General features: G+C 56.0%; 1 protein-coding gene across 1 annotated transcript in view; it reads right to left on the bottom strand.

Moving 5' to 3' along the window:
- Positions 1-15243, bottom strand: part of PTPRS (protein tyrosine phosphatase receptor type S) — a 100760-nt gene extending 85517 nt beyond the window's left edge. The window contains exon 1 of the mRNA XM_057540471.1: positions 15047-15243. The gene's annotated coding sequence lies outside the window, so the exon portion shown is untranslated. The remainder of the gene's footprint in view (positions 1-15046) is intronic.
- Between the last annotated feature and the right edge of the window lie 1653 nt (positions 15244-16896).

The raw sequence follows: 16896 nt of genomic DNA, 5'->3' as shown, positions 1-16896 counted from the left end.
AAATAAAAATAAAAGATAAAAAAATAAAAATAAAATGACGACGCCCTGGGACTTCCCTGGCGATCCAGTGGTTAATAATCCACACTCCCACTGCAGCGGGCACGGGTTCGATCTCTGGTCAGGCAACTAAGATCCCGCATGCTTCACGGTGCAGCAAAAAAAATAAAGAAAAAGAAAAAGAAACTTAAAATAAACATCAATTAAAAAAATAAAGATCAGGGGCTTCGCTGGTGGCGCAGTGGTTGAGAATCTGCCTGCCAATGCAGGGGACACGGGTTCGAGCCCTGGTCTGGGAAGATCCCACATGCCGTGGAGCAACTAGGCCCGTGAGCCACAATTACTGAGCCTGCGCGTCTGGAGCCTGTGCTCCGCAACAAGAGAGGCCATGATAGTGAGAGGCCTGTGCACCGCGATGAAGAGTGGCCCCCGCTTGCCGCAACTAGAGAAAGCCCTCACACAGAAACGAAGACCCAACACAGCCAAAAATAAATAAATAAATAAATAAAATTTAAAAATAAAATAAAGATCAATTTTAAAAATTAAAAAATTAAATAAAATAACATAAACGACAGCCCTCATCCCTCCACTCACATATCCTTTTTTCTCTTTCACTGTGTTCTCTTATCACCACCTGACATGACACATATTTGGCTTATTACCTCTTCCTGATCAGAACGTGAGCCCCACAAAGGCATACATTTCTTCCCCACCGGGCCCCAGCAGAGACCCAGCACACAGTAGGTGGCCGGATGACAAGGCACAGATGTGGGGAGGCGGCGGCCACAGCTGAACCAGCCGCCGGGCCTCCAGGGCTGGCTGGCGGAGGAAGCAAATCCACGCCTCCTCCGGGGGGCCCTTCCTGTCCCCATTTCTGAGCTATCCCTGGACTCTGCCCTCTGCCCCCTTTCCTGAGCCTCCAGCCAACACCTGCTGAGAAAACGCAGGAAGCAGGGGCGGCCTCCGTGGTGCATATGGGCATATGTTCCTCCGGGCAGTTTAATCCCTGCCCCGTTGGAAGGGAGGCCCCAGGGGTTGAGCCAGGACCTCCAAGCCAAACAAACAGATCGACTCGAGAAGCATCCACCTCCCTGATCCCGCTGCCAGGAAGAGGTGCCACTCTGGAAGGTGCCTGATAACTATTCAGGGAATAGACGTATTATTTAGGGGCACTGTGTCACCCTCACTCTGAGCCCAGCAGTAAGGCTTCACCCTTGCTAACGCATCGGATCCTCCCAAGGACCCTGGGAGGGTGGGCTCATCATTTTCCCTGTTTTACAGATGGGGACACTGAGGCCGGGAGGTGAAATCACAGCAGACGAGGAATAGAGCTGGGACTCGAACCCAAGCCATCTGGTCCTAGAGTCTGGTTCTTAACCACTAGTCTACATGGTCTCAATGAATACAAGTATAAAACATGGCAGGAAAACATCTGCAACACCTACGGACCATTTGCTGTGTCCTTGGCCTGGTGGGGGAGGGGGAAACAGCGAGTGTACCTTATCCCTCAGCCACCTTCCAACAATCTGGTAACATGCCCCATTCTAAAGATGAGGAAAACTGAGTCCCCGAGGGAGGAAGTGATTTCCTGAAGGTTCCCAGAAGCGGCAGTGCCCAGACCTGGCACCAAATTCACTCCATCCTTCCCTGGGATGGGTAATGGAGGCCGTTTCAGAGGTGGCCCGAGTGCTATAACGAGGTTGGCTCACATCTCAAGAACACCCACTGTGTTCCGGCCCGAGTGAAAAACCGTCAGGGGTCTTATTTCCAGGTGGGTATACCGAGGCTCAGAGAACTTCAGCCATGTGCCTGAGTCCCGAGATGTCCCCATTTCACAGACTGGTGAACCGAGGCTCAGAGAAGTTGCTCCATGTGCCTGAGGCCACACAGCCAGCAAGAGGCAGCCCTGGGACTCGGACCCAGGGCTTCCTGACCAGACTTGGAACTGTGGGCTGGCGTGAGCCTGCAGTGGAAGCTCTTGGCTCTGCAAACCAGACAGCCCTTGGCCGTGATGGAGGATCAGGATCCATGGGGGACACACAGTGTGAAACCCCAAATGACAAGTGTCAGGATGGAAACAGCCTGTGGGTGGCTGGGCTTCTTCAGGCGTAAAAATGGTGGGGGGAACACCTAACACCAACTGTATTTTTAAAAATCCAATAAAGAGGCTGGACCGTCAGCACGGCATCACATCCGTGGGCAGGCAGAAGCCCCAGAATGCAGGGATGCGGCTATTTTAAAGGGGCTATTTCTGGAGGCCGAGGTGAGAACACGGGGGCGAGAGGAAGGATCAGGAGCAGCCGCTGGGTGGCCCGAACTGGCCGACTGCAGGGGGAGGTGGGAGAGGGGAGTGAAAAGGGAGAACTCGGGAGCCACCTGCTTGGTTGGTGCCAATGCAGGCGCTGCCACCAGCCAGCTGGAGGACCTCAGGCGTCTCAGAGCCTCATTGCTTGCCCTGTGAACAGAGATCTGTGGGTGCAAAACGTGCACGGGGCCCTACTGTGCACGGGCGCTGCTGTGGACACAGCAGAGGAGATGGCCGAAAAAAGGAGGTGGATGACAAGTAAAAGGCATAAGACATGGAGATGGCGACAGCAATTCCAGTAAAAGCAGAGCAGGAGAGGGGAAGATGGTGGCCAGGTAGAGAGGTGGATTTGCAAATAACACTCTTACAAATCGTTTCGCAAGTAATAGCTTTGCAAATCTTCATAGGGAGGTCAGAGGAAGCCTCACTTAAAAATGAGCAGAGACCCGAGGAGAGAAGGAAGAAAAGCACTGTGTCCTGAGGCTCACCTACTGCCGCTATTAGGATCAAGTTGGGCTGTGGATGCCAAAAAACTCACAAGAGAGGCATCTTCACATAAAAGAAGCTCCCAGGTCGGCCTTTCAGGGCTATTTTGCCCACCCCATAATCATCAGGGTTCAGGTTCCTTCCATCTCTTTGATCCCCCATTCTTATCCCTGATACCTGCCTCGTGGTCCAAAATGGCTGCCTGGGTGCCTACCATCACCTCCGTATTCCAGCTGGGGGTGGGGAGAAGGAAGCATGTGCTACCTCCCTTTGAAGGCATTCCCAGGAAATTCTGTTCATTTATCCCACTGGTCAGAACTGAATCACATAGCACAGACAGCTGCAAGGTACAATGGGAAATGTTTCTTTTTTTTTTCCGCCAGGTGGCCATGTGCCCAGATAAGTCAAAGGGTTCAACTGCTGTGGAGGAGAAAGACGGGATATTGGGAGACCCCACCAAAAACATGTAGCCTGATGGGGTTAGGTCTTACTTTCAAACCAGTGTATCTGAGAGACTTTGGCCTGCATAGAGAAGACAGATGTTATCAGGGCCAGCCCCCTGCCTCCACGCCAGGATGCTTTTCATTCATCCCAGGCTCCGCCTCCCCAAATACCCCAAGGTCAGAAACTGGCCACAGCCCAAGTTCAGGCTCCGTGTTTCCAGGGGCCCCTCGGAAGGCAGGACCCCACCTATGGTCTGTGCTCGCTAAGCACCTGGGCCCAAGGCACCAGGCATCTCCAGTCCCGCCTTGCGCCTGCCTGGGGAGGATGCCCAGCCAATTCATCTCCTTCTCCTCAGTAAACAACTGTCAGGGAAAATAAATAGTTTTTAATAGGCTCATTAACTGAATTCAGGGAGAAATAACCTTCTCCCCAGGCTGTTGAGAAGGAATACTCAAGACACACACGAGAAAGTCCTAGCACCCCGGTCCGAAGGTGGAGACCCCCAAACAGTTCTAGCCATGTTCAGCCACGTGGACCCGACCAGCAAGGGCGCCACCCCCCTCCCCAGCTTTTTCCAGCCCTCTCAAGGTTGGAAGTCTCCGGTGAGTACTAACTGGGCTTTAACGCCTCAGTAGCCCTTGGCCTCTGCTCTAAGCCTGTGGCGGCAGCAGGATGATTTAATGTCACTTTTTTTTTCTTTTTTTTTTTTTGGCTCTCATCACATTTATTTCAAAGGTTCTGCCTTCTTATGTCAAGGACATACCAGGTTGCCCATTCATGAGAGTAAGACAAATTTTTCTCCTTTAAGTTTTCAAAGAGAATGGGTTTCAAGAAAACTACCAAGTCACTAGGAGGACCAGGTAGATGGGGCAAAAGGCACACGTCAAAGTGAGTGACTGAAATTTGGGTGATATCGGGGACAGCAGTGGATGGGGAGTCCAGAGGCCTCGATGCAGCCCACATGGTGACCGAGGCACAGAACTAGAAGGTCAGAACTGACCCCCTGCACCTGTCGAGGGCTCTGGCCACACAGGCGTAATTCGGTTTCCCCACCGCGGCTCAGGTGGTCCTGGGGCAGGCCTCCTGCCAGCCTGCTCTCAGCACTGCAGCGGGAGACTCGACATCCCTGGGAGAAGCCAGACTTGGGTCCTGCTGCTCCCAGGACCCCCAAACCCTTTGTCCCCCAAAGCTCTGTATGCAGGTCCCCCAATTTGCCCCCAGAAGGCATTCATCGTCGTGCTGTATTGTATGATGTTTAGCCAGTTACATCTTTGCCATGCCAGCGCTTTCCAAGCACACTCGGTACGGATCTTTCTAATCATTCAAGAGACAGTCTTGCTCCCATTTTAAGACAAGGAGACTGAGGCCCAGGCAGGAGAATCCACTGGCCCAGGGTCATGCTGTGTGTGAGGCCAAGACTCAAACGTGGCTTATTCAGATGTCCAATTCAATCCCTCAAAGAAAGCCTGGCCCATTCCTGGGGGCTCCTCAGTGACTTTTCTACCTATCTGGCCGGATGCACACGGTGTCAAATGAACATCAGGGCTACTTGAGTCTTAAAAATCCCCTGGCCCAGCTACTATGCCCTTTGGGGGTCCCCTGCTCCTTTGGGCTTCTCACCTCCTCCCCAGGAGACAAGAAACCTCATGGACTGTTTCAGGGTTCCCTGACCCCATGACACCTGTCCTCAGGGCCCCTGGCTCTCAACAGCCAATCATCACGGCTTCTGCGCCAGACAGCTCAGACATGCAGAGACTCGTGAGGGCAAGCGAGTGGCCGAAGTCACACAGCACCTCCACTGGGGACTTGGTCTCCTAGCCTCCCTGCCCAGGGCAGTGGGAACTGAGCCAGGGCGTTTCAGCTGCCTGATGCGGGGCTTTCCCAGCCACCATGACCCGCCTAATCTGGACAATTAGACATGCTGGTTCTAGTCCAGGAGGGCAGTGGCTCTCAAAAACCAGGGTGGCTGGTCTGGGGAGACGGAGCCAAGTGGAGCTCCCATTCTGAAAAGGGGGGCAGACAGACCGTAAAATAGCAACTGAGGAAGTAAAATAAAAAGAGTGCCGGGCAACACTGGCTGGATAGGGTTGGCCTGGCCAGAAATGGAGCTCCTGGTGGAGGAAACAGCAAGGACAAAGCCTGGAGGTGGGAGAAGGAGGAAGGTCAAGGTGGTTGGTACAGAATGAGTGAGGAGGGAGTGGGTGGAGAAGCCGGCAGGGGACTGGCTGGCAAGCAGGGTTTGGGTGTGCCAACCAGAGAGGCAAAGCAACTTCCCTGAAGTCACACAGCTCGTAAGAGGCAAAAACATATCTCAGATCCAGAACAGCCGACAACATGTCCCTCCTTCTGCAACCAACCTTCTGGCTCCATAATTGCTATGTGCTCCAGCTGGCGTGAGCCTCCTTGTGCAAAAATTATTAAGAATTTCAAGAAAGCAAGAGCAGATCATTCAACCAAGTAAAGACCCCCTGAACCTCCACAAGCACAGAAATGCCACCTCAGTTCGCCTGTGGGCACATAGGCAGCCCCAGGAAAAGGCTCCAGCATGCCAGTTTCTCATCCTCACTCCGTGCCTCAGTTTCCCCATCTGCCAGGTGGGGCGACAGCTGCCACCTCTCAGGGCTGTTCTAAGGATGAAAGGAGAAGATTTGAGTGAAGCCGGAGCCCAGGGCCAGACACGCAGTGTAGGCTCCACGACGGGGACTTCATGCCTGTTTGGGTTATTTCTCCTCTGTTGCGGTTGTTTGGGAAATTGTGGGTGTGGAGCTCCATCCACATCTCCCCCAGCGGTTCATGAAGATGGGGGATGGGAGAGCACAGTCATTTAGTCCCTGCTTGTGTACCCTGGGTGCCAGGTCCCATATCAACGTGACAGCATTTAACTCCCAATGACACAGCAGGCAAGATGTATCCCCATTTCATGGATGAGAAAAGCGAGGCTGGGGGGAGGGAATAAGGGGTCACCTCACACAACCAGGGAGGGCCTGTGCCAGGATTCGAACTTAGTGCTCCGGCCTCCAAAGGCCAGGTGGGGAAAAAGGGGAAAGACCTGCCCGCAGCAGCCCCTCCATCTCCCAGATCCAGCACTGTCACCAGAAACCCCAGCCGTTCGTGCTTCTAGAATCCATACGTCAGGGGCAATTACCCGCTTGTGACAATCAACTGGGCCGTGGAGCCGGGACAGGTGGGCAGCGGGAACCCGTTAGCAATCTCGGCGTTTGAGTCCAGCAAGACGGTGCAAGGCACGGGAGGCAGACGTTCATGGACAAGCCAATGGCCCGGCCGCCTGATTTCTCTCACCACTGGGGTCTGGAGCACAAATCAGGTTTTCTAAGGCTCAGCATTACTGACATTTAGAACCTGATCATTCTCTGTGGGGGGCCATCCTGGGCGCTGCGGGATGTTGAACAGCATCCCTGACCCCCCCTGCTCGATGCCAGGAGAGCCCCCAGTCGTGATGACCACAGATGTCCCCAGACATCGCCCTATGTCCCCTGGGGGAGCGAAATCGCCCCTGGTTGAGAACCACTGTAATGAACTCTACTGATAACGCAGGTGACCCGGTGCCCCAGCCCTGAGAGCAAACAGGTATTTCCGGAAAAGACAAGAGGCGAGGAACGGGTCCTGCAGCCAGAAGATAATTCACGGCCCTGCCCCGTGGGACGAGCCGGCTTCCTTCTGTGTAGCATTTAATTTAAGTTCACCATTATGACCAATATTAATATAATCAGAGCCAACGTTTATGGAGCGCAGCTGCTGGCCCAGGCCCTGTTCTCAGCCCTCCCCGTGAATAATCACGCCGCTGCCTCCAAATAACCCCTCAAGGTGGCTGTGATTCTTCGATCCATTTTACAGCCTGGGAAACTGAGGCTTGGGGACGGCAAGTGAGGTGTCAAGTCCACACAACTGGCAAACGGAGGTGTTGTAAGGAGAACGATCAAAGAATGGAAAAATAGGGCAATTTCATGTAAAAAAAAAAATCTAGATTTCTGGTTTATCTTGGAAAACCAAGCAGATCTGGCTGTGGAGCCATTCAGGGCTGCCCTTCTGGTGCCCACCACCCCTTGGCATGACCTGCCCAGCCCTGATGGGCACTGGGGTTTGAAAATGACATTTCTGCCATGTCTTTTTTTTTTTTTAATTTTTAGTGGAGTATAGTTGCTTTACAATGTTGTGTTAGTTTCTACTGTACAGCAAAGTGAATCAGCTATACATACACATATATCCCCTGTTTTCTGGATTTCCTTCCCATTTAGGTCACCGCAGAGCACTGAGTAGAGTTCCCTGTGCTATACAGTAGGTTCTCATTAGTTATCTATTTTATACACAGTATCAATAGTGTATATATGTCAATCCCAATCTCCCAATTCATCCCACGCCTCCCTTTCCCCCTTGGTATCCAAACGTTTGTTCTGCCATGTTACCCTCTCTGGACTGGTGTGAAGATATCCAGCCCACCCTTCTAGTGCGAGGCCCAGCCGGGCAGGCAGGCAGGCAGGCAGGCGTGGCTGTGTGGCTTTGGGTAAGTTCCTCTCCCTCTCTGGGCCTCGGCATGACAGTTGTTCCAAGAGGTGTTTCCCCAACTCCCAGGTCTCCACTAGCAATGATCTTTGCACCCAAGCTCTGGGGGCTTTCAGCAAACTCTAGCTGCACGTGTGGAAATTGCAATGTGAACTCCTCAGTGTCGGGACCCCATGTGGTCACCCACCTCTTGCTTCTGCTTCCCTCACCTCCTGCCACACAGCTGAAGATGCTCCACCTCCCAGCTTTGCACCTGCTGTTCCCAATACCTGTTCAACTCAGAAAGGTCCCCCTGATCCCCACCCCCAGACAAAATAGTGGCCTGGTGACCTGCTGGGGCCATGGGATTTCCAGTCTCTGCAGAGCCCTACTGCAGCCAATATTTTTCTTGCTTATTTATGTATTCAGTCTCTCCCAATAGACTGCAGGGTCCAGGGGATGGAGGACCGAGCCTGCCTTGTTTACTGCTGTATCCCCAGAATTTGACTTTCATTTGCTTTTATTTACAAAAAGAAAGAAAGGAAAAGAATGTACAAAGAGCTTTCTGTCTACCTGGCATGTATTTGTTCATGAGTAAAGCAATGCCAAAGCACCCATTTTACAGATGAGGAAACTGAGGCGCACGGCAGCTACATAACTAGTCCAAGGCTCCACAGCCGGTCTACATAAAGAGTCTGAAGCCCCACAGCTGGTGAGCAGCAGAGCTGGGATTTGAACCCAGAGTCTGGCTCTTGAGTTCTCTGGCTGCCGGTATTCAACAAATACTGATTGACTGAATGAATGAATTGGTAAATGAATGAATGAAGGCTCACACACCAAGCTTATAAACTGACTGCTTTCCTGAGCACCTCTCAGCAGGGCCCAAGTCAAAGCTGAGCCCACACGGCCCTGAATTGTCCCGGACCTCCCCCCAGGCACTCACCCAGATCCACCATAGCTCTGGAAGTCGGGGGGCCACTGCCTGAGGTCTCAGGAGTGCGGGAGCCACCTGCCCTCTCCGCCTGCCTTGCCTGGCTTCCCATGGCTCAGATCCTGCCAGGCCCTGGCCCGGTCCTGCCGCAGAAGTGGGACGGCCTTGGTTAGGCAGCCAGTGACGGGGAACGCCCCAGTTTGCAGTGGCTGAGTCATCCTAACATTTCTCCCATGCTAGACCCCGTGAGGGGCTGAGGGTTGGGGGGGTGCTGCTGGGGAGCCCCCATCGGGCAGGTCTGGCTATGGATCAACACATCACTTTACACACATTAACTCATTTAATCCTCCCAACAAAGCTATGAGGTGGATAGTATTACTCTCCATTTGACAGAGGTGACCATGCAAGCACAGAGAGGTTGAGCAACTTGCCCCAGGTCACACAGCCAGTGAGTGGCAGAGCCGGGATTTGAAACCAAGCAACCTCGGACCAGCGTCCATACTCTTACCCTCTGAGGAAGGCAGCTGGGAGCCCCGGAGTCTCCACAGTGACTCTCACCCAGCAGGTGAACCGTCATCAAAGCTACTTCTTTGACAATGGGGCAGAGCCCCAGCTCCTTCCCAGGGGTTAAGACTTCAGGTTCTGGCAGCCACTAGTCCTGGGTAAGATTTCCAGTTCTGTCACTTGTGGGCTGTGTGACCTCAGGCCAGTGAAGACCTCTCTCTGTGCCTCAGTTTCCCTGTCTGCAAAATGGGGTTCCGAGCATGCTCCTAAGGTGCTTACTTAGCGTAGGACCTGGCACGGGCACCAACTCCAAATAAGTCAGAGCAGCTATTATTATCCCCCAACATCCCCTCATTTGCTGATCACGGGGTTAATTATAAGTGGCATTAAATTATACACACACAGACGCATCGACCTCCCTTCCCCAGAACCCCTGAATTTCCACCAACACTCAATTACCCACACGACAGCACGACAATAGAGCATCTTCCTGGCCCCTCTCCACCTGGCCCGCCTCCATCCGAGGGTCCCAGGCCTCTGGCACTGAGGCTGCGACACCATTTGGGGGCCGGGCGTCATAAGACAGATGCAGCCAGCAACCGATGACACGTCCAAGAGCTGAGGGAGGCGCTTTACCTACAGCATCTCCTGTCCAGGCTTGCCATGAAGCAGGCTGTGATTGCTCTGATCTTAGAGATGAAGGAGCACAGAGAGGTCAACCAACCAGCCCAAGTATGCACAGCAGGGTGGTGCTGGAAATCAGCCCCACCCCACCCCCAAGCCAGAGGCATAACCTCATTTTGCAAGTGAGGAGGCTCCCACACAGAGAGGTTAAAGGGCAGGGGCGATGCCACACAGAGAGGGAGAGAGGAAGAACCAGGAAACAAAAAAATCGGGATTTTCAGTTTCCCTACGAGGAAACGCCTGGCCTTCCTACAGGGGACTAATGTAACAGCAAAGAGTTCAAAAAACAAACCGAAAAAACTCAAAAGCTGCAGGGACCATCCAGGGAGTTCTGGAGAAAATCTGCCCCTTCAAAAAAAGGGTATTTATGGGAGCGGGGTCACTGTGACCCAGAAACCCAATCCATGGGAATGAGTATGGGGATCTCGGGGGAAAGAAACCTCGGTGTGTTTTCAGGTATGGAATCCTTCTGGCCTCCACAGGACTGGGAGGGCGCCTCGATTCCGAGAACAGGAGAGGGATTCCACGGCCAGCCCGGAATAGCACCAACCCCCAGGTCCAGCCTGGCCAGACCCGGGGGAGGGGCAGGCGGATGGGCAGCTCCTCAGAGGAGGGGAGAGAGAAGAGAGACAAAAATAAAGCAACACGAAAGTCGGGGCCTGTCCGTGAGTCACTCCCACCCGCTCGTTAATTTTCGCCTTTGCAGAAGTGTAAGCCAACTGATTTTTTTCATGCTCCCCACACACAACACCCCGCCCCCCGCCCCCCGACAACGCTTCTGAAATATCAGAGACAAGACAGAAATGGTACGTCGGGGTTCTTTTTTTTTTCCCTTTGTGTGTGTGTGTGTGTGTGTGTGTGTGTGTGTGTTTGTGTGTGCCTTTTCTTTCCTTAAAGAAAAAAGAGAGAAGGGGGGAAAACCCCCAAAACCACACTCGAAACCCGTGAGCTTCTAGAAGGCCAGAGGGGGTGACAAGTTGGACCGCTGGGTCAGCAGACCCAGGTGTCACGGCTTCCTGTGCATCTCAAGCTAAGATCTGCCTATGTCCGGGCTGTCCGTCCTCCTGGTGACAGGCTAACATGCGCTTGAAATTCACCCCTTCCAACACCCCATCTTCTCCGGCTATAAGCCAGGAGCTTTCTGGTTCCACGCTGAAGTCAGACAAAATTTTTGAAACCATCTGAAAAGCCCTCATTCTCCCCAGCGCAGTGGTGTGACTTTTGTCCACGGACCCACACGGGGTTTTGTGAGCTTGGCACCTGGATCTTGCCCCCTGTCCCCACTGGAGGCTGAGCCCCCCTGCCTGGCGGGCAGCTGGGGTCTCTCCACACCCCCCCGCCGGGCATCTTTTGTAGCGGGAAGGACAGGGCAAGGGCAGAGAGGGGCACCTCCTCCTTGCAAATTCTGGGAAACGGGCCACCCACCCACGGAGGGTATGCCAGGAGGCTGTCCTAGGTGCAGAGGAAAGCGGGGTGGCATCTCAGCGCCCCTGCCTAGGCCCCCTGCCTCTTTCCAGAAGCACAAGCCCTCCCTCTACCCCCAGAAAGGGAGCCACGGCCCGCAACGTGCTGGCCAAGCCCACTGCACTTCCCAAGAACCTTTCTCAGGCTCCAGATGACTCTACAAATGGAACCTAATGCAGCTCCATTTGAGGAGGGGGGGCGGGGCGGGGATAGCTTTCAGCTGCAAACATTAAGCTTTGTCAATTATCCCCCAAACCCGCCAGGTTTATAAATACCCGTCTTTATTTTTAGGGTTTTCCTCCCCATCCCGAACTCTCTCAATGCCCCCCCTCCCCCCATACACAATGGCTACACTAAAGTCACGCGAAGCAGGTGAATCCGGGGCTCCCCGGCGCGGCGCCTCAGAGCCACGTGGTCCCTGCCCGTTCCTGCCTGCCCCTTCCCGGCCACCTCGCTGACCATTGTTCGGTGGAGTAATCAGCGAAGCCACAGGTCTCCTAGCGCCTGGCTCCTGGGAGCGGCAGCTGGAGGTGCGCTGTGCTCCAACACCTGTGACAGGCCGTTCAGTGCCAACCCAGAAGGCAGGAGGGGAAATCGAGTCATCCCTGGAAAGCCGTTTGCTGAGGGGAAGTGGATCTGTCTCCCCAACCCGTCCCGGATCTAGGGAATACCAGGCAAAGCCCCACACTCTGAGCAGCCCAAAGAAGAAAATGAGCGCAGAGTGATGGCTCCAGAATTGTCCCCCCAGATGCCACCACTAAATCCCTGACATCCAGGAAGCTTCTCCCCTTCCACCTGCTCCTGACACTTCGGCCCAGAACCACAGCCCCAGTGTTGGGAAAAAAATGCCCCATGTCTCTGAATGGGGCCCACGGATATGTGAAGATGCCCAGGATCCCCTGGGAAGCAGGGGAAAAAGAAAGGTGCTTGGAATGCTCCAAGGGGCTAGAAACAGAAGCACGGTCAGTGGGCGATGATTCCTGTGCGGGCAGCAGGCAGGCGCCTGGCTGGCAGTGCTCCTCTTTCCGTGCCCACCACACCGCCAGGGCCCCTGGGGGAGGAGGGCTCCCCCAAGGAGCCCAGCCCACACCCCAGCAGCGCCCTCCAATGCCACACCCCGGCAACACCAGAATGACCCATCCCCCTGTCCCCGCAGAGGGTGAGGAGTGGGCCAGGCGTGGCCTCTCCTTGCAGGATGGCCACCGACATGACAGCACCAGCCCCCGTCCCCCCCCGGGGGCCGATGTCATTGGTTGGGTGGCAGGAATAGAAAAGCGCCATGAGCTCACCAGGCAGGCCGGGTCTCCCGCGACGTTTTGTTTGCCTGTGCCCAATTATACCAACTCTCAGGGCAATCAAGTATGGCGGCTGTCTGCCCCCAGGGGGCTGGGGGGGCCGGGGCCCCAGGCAGAAGTGCACCGTCATGGTGAAGGTGCCCCCCAGGCCCGGGCACAGGGCAAGACGAAGCTTTCTGGAGGGGGAAGAATGGAGACACAACAGCAGGCATCAAGAGATGCCTCTCGGAGGGCACTGTCGGGGGCGGGGAAGGGGAGCCAGCCAGAGACCCAGGCCCAAGTTGGTGGGCTCTAGGATTGGGGGGCAGGAAGCAGCCGCCCCCCAGCCCCAGCTGCCTGCCTTCCACAGCCAAAGTATCAGCTGGCAGAGGAAGAAGAGAGCTGAGGGACAGAAGGTAGGCGAGATTGGCAGGGGGAGGGGGCACAAAGGAAGGGGACCCTGGGAGGGGGAGGGGAGCTATGCAAATGGTAGAATCGACAGAGTCCCTCAGCCATTAATAAAAGCTCCAGCAGCGGCGGCTGGTATCACAGGAGTAGAGGCGCGGGCTGGCTCTCTCTTCTCACTGGTGCAAGGTGGCTCAGAGGGGGAAGCAGGGCACCCCAAACAAAAGGAACCCTTGCCCCCTGCACCCCAGGAACAGCAACAATGGGGAACATCGAGGGAAGACTAGAACCCCGGCAGCCAAAGTCCTGGCGGGGGGGGGGGGGCGCGGGGAGACCAATGGGAGCCCAGAGCAGGTGGGTCCCTGTCCTCGGGACCCTCGGGGACCCTCCGGCTTTTGTCCCCGCTTCTCAGAGTCCTAATACCCAGCCTGGACACCTCAGATGCCCACCCACCTCTTCGCGAGCTGGGGGCCAGGCTGGTTTTTCAGGGGTTTGGCCAGAGGCAGAAGGGCCCCACGCTCAGAATGAGGACTCCCCCAGATGGAGATGGGGGGACAGGGGAATCCCAGTTGAGCCCAAGAGGGGGAGGGGAGGCACCCTCCAGATGAAGGCGCTGGGGAGGTTTGTTAATTTGGGGGATGAGGACCCTAGGGGGTGGCTAAATTTGAGGAAGGATTGCAGAGGAAAGGACACTCAAAAGCTGCTTATTTACGGGGCTACTAGACGAGGATTTGAAATCGGGGAAGAATCACTAAAGAGGAGGCTCCAGATTTGGGGGGTGTGGCTGAAAAAAAGATTCCACTTTGGGGTGGATTCTCTGATTTGAGAATTTTGGAGAGAAAGCAGCCGAAGGAGAGTTCTCTGATTTAGGGGGAGTTTCGCGGGGGTAAGTGTCCAGGATTTGTGTGTGTGCTGAGGCGGGGAGGGTGGAATTCTAAATCTGGGAGTGATTTCCGTAAGGAGCAGTGAACTTGGCCGCAACCCGGCCAAAACCCTTGCGCTCAGAGTATGGGCGCTCTAACTCGGGGGGCTTCCCTCCGGGCACGGCGCCCCCCCCGCACCCCCTTCAACCTGGTTCAGACGGCTCCACCCCCGAGATGACGTCACCGCCCCTCCCCCCCCCAGCCCCCGAGGGGGCTCCCAGGGCGTGCAGAACCCGCGACGCTGGCAGCTCCAGGGGCGGCTTCCCCTCTCCCGGGATCCCCACGGGGCCCCCAGCTCCGAAGGGAGGTCGGGGGCCGGGCGCGCGCGCCCGCCCGTCCGCCAGAGTCCCTGGGGCTGGGGGCTGCCTTGCCCCACCTGGAGGAGCTGGGAGGGGGCGCTGGGGCCACAGCAGGGTGGGGCAAGGCTAAGGTAGCGGAGACCCCCCCCCCACCAAAGGATAGATGAGGCCGGGAGGGCGCTAGGGGGAGACAGCATTGAGTAGGGGGGTTCTCTAGGGGAGGGGGATTGGAGAGCGAAGGCGGCGGGCACAGCAGCCGCCCTGGGCGCACCGGCCAGTCGGTGCCCCCCTCGCTCCCACCTGGAGCCGACTGTCCCGGGCTGGTCTCCACTCCGGGGCGCCCGCGCGGCCCCCACCCCCAGCACAGCGTCCCCTGCCTCCGGGACCCGGCCGGGGAGCCTGGCCGGGCGCCGCTGGGGCCAGCACCCCCTCCCCACACACGCGCGTCCTCCGTCCGCGCCTTTGCCCCGCCCGCAGCCCGGGGTGGTGCAGCCGGCGGCGCTGGGCAGCTTCCAACGCCGCGCTCCGGGCGAGTCCAGCCCAGCCCCCTCCCCCGCCGCGGCGAAGCCCCCAGCCCCGCCCGCCGAGCCCTCCCCGCTGCCCCTGTCTGCCCCGGCCCAGGCCCTCAGGGGCGTTGTTCGGACGCAGCTTGCCGGGCGCGGCGGCTGGGCGTGCAGCCGGCTACAGCGGAGCATCCTCCAAGCACAATGGCCGTGCGGGCTTCCCCGGCACAAAGCCGGCGCTTTGCCCACTCCGCTGCCTCCGAGACCCCCACTGTTGCGCCTGCATTTTTAAAAATCGAATTCACTGATTTTTTTCCCCCCCTTTACCTGGAGGCTGGCTGGGCTGGGCTCCCCCGGCTCTGCCCCGCTTCACATCCTGGCTGTTGCATGGGATTCGAGCAGAGCCCGAGCGCCAGCGGCTCGCGGCGTGCGCGCGCCGGCCGGGCTGCCGGGCGGGCGGCGCGAGGACACTCACTGCGGCTCGCGCTCCCCTCGCGCCGGCTCGCGCGTCCCCCCAGCCGGTGACGTCATCCCTTCCGCTAGCGCCGCCGCCGCCGGCTGGGGGCGGGGCCGGGCCGGGGCCGGCCCGGGCGCGTCACTGCGCAGCCGCGCAGTCGCCACGCCCCTCGGCCAATGAGGCGGCTCGGCGGGGTCACGTGGCCGGGGGCGTTTAAAGGGATGTGGGAGCACGTGGGGCGTGGGGCTTCGCGCGACACGTGGGTGGCGGCGTCAGCCCGGGGGATCTGTCTGTCCGCGGGTCCGCCCGCTTGCCCCAGGGCGCTTGGCCCAAAGGCCATGGTGTTTGCCATGTGCTGCTCTAAACTCTGCCATGGCTTCCCAGTGCCCTCCGTGTAAAATCCAGCCCCCTCTAGAGGGCCCACTTCTCTGCATTCGCACCCATCACTCTGCCTCCAGGTGTCCATACCTAAGCCAAGCCAGCTTCTTACAGTTCTTTCAATCTGTTCACTGCTGACTCAGGGCCCTTGCCCCTGCTGTTTCTTCACCTGGAATAGTCTTCCCCCAAGATCTTTCCCTTCTCTTTTTTCCCGTCTCTGCTTAACCTGCAGCTCCTGGGAGGAGCCTTCCTTGATCATGACCATCAGCCACCCCACACTCCATTCTCTGTGCCATTGTCCTGATTTAATTCTGGTCATGCTAGGGTGTGGATCTCCATGGGGCCTGGAGATCCCTGTGTCTTGGCTGCATGAATGAGGGAATGAGTGAGGGAACATTTCCTGCAGAGTAACCACTTTAAAAACATCTATTCTAATCACCATCAGCTGCTGCCCTTGAGGCAGGACAAACCACAGTAGGAACCCCAGCTCAAACACTGACTTGCCGTGTGGGGCCCTGCCTCAGCTTCCCCACCTGCAAAATAGGTTTGCTTCTCTGGGTCTCAGTTTCCCATCTGTGAAATGGGGCAAGGTGGCCGCTGCTCACAAGAGAGTGTAAGGATGAAGTGTGATACTGTGCCTGACTGGCCTGTAGTTGGTGCTTGAAAATGGGATAATGAGAAGAGAAAAAAAAAAGAAAAGAAAAACAGAAAGATTACCACAGAGGGTGGGAGGGCTCAAAGACACCAAACAAGATTGCACATCAAATTATTGTATTCTGAACCTGTTGGAAGCGCTTTATTTCTCCAAGGTATGTGTCTGGAGAGGGCCTCATCCCCACAAAAGGACTCAAGTTTAGAATTTGGGGTTTTTCCCTCCAAAACCATTGATTCATTCATTCCTGGCCAAAGATGCAGATATAAACAAAAGGCATTAACTCAGGGAACAAAATGAGAAGGCGGAAGTCATAAATAGGAGAAAAGAGAGGAGAGAATGAATAATTCAACAAGGAACCTAAATTAAGCTTGGAGTTTCCCAGCGGCCAGTGCAGGTTTGCAGAACCTATTTTGTCCTCCTTCCTAGCAGTGTGACCCTGACCTAGCCATTGACAATCTAACCTTGGTTTTCTCATCCAAGCAACTGGGAAACAGCCTCATCTTGAAGAATCAAATGGGATGGTCTGTGCACAAACACTTAGCTGATTTGAGGTACACAGTAGGTGCTCAAGCCTTGCATACTCGATGGAGGTAGAGTGAAATGAGACTGCTGGCTCTGGAGGGGCTGGACATGGCATGAGCCACACTCAGCCCTGCCACCTATTAGGAGAGGGACTTTGAACAAGTC

The sequence above is a fragment of the Balaenoptera acutorostrata genome, chromosome 2 (assembly GCF_949987535.1).
Source record: "Balaenoptera acutorostrata chromosome 2, mBalAcu1.1, whole genome shotgun sequence".
NCBI classification, from domain to species: Eukaryota; Metazoa; Chordata; class Mammalia; order Artiodactyla; family Balaenopteridae; genus Balaenoptera; species Balaenoptera acutorostrata.
The sequence above is the reverse complement of the archived record's forward strand: the minus strand, read 5'-3'. Positions and strand labels throughout refer to the sequence as shown.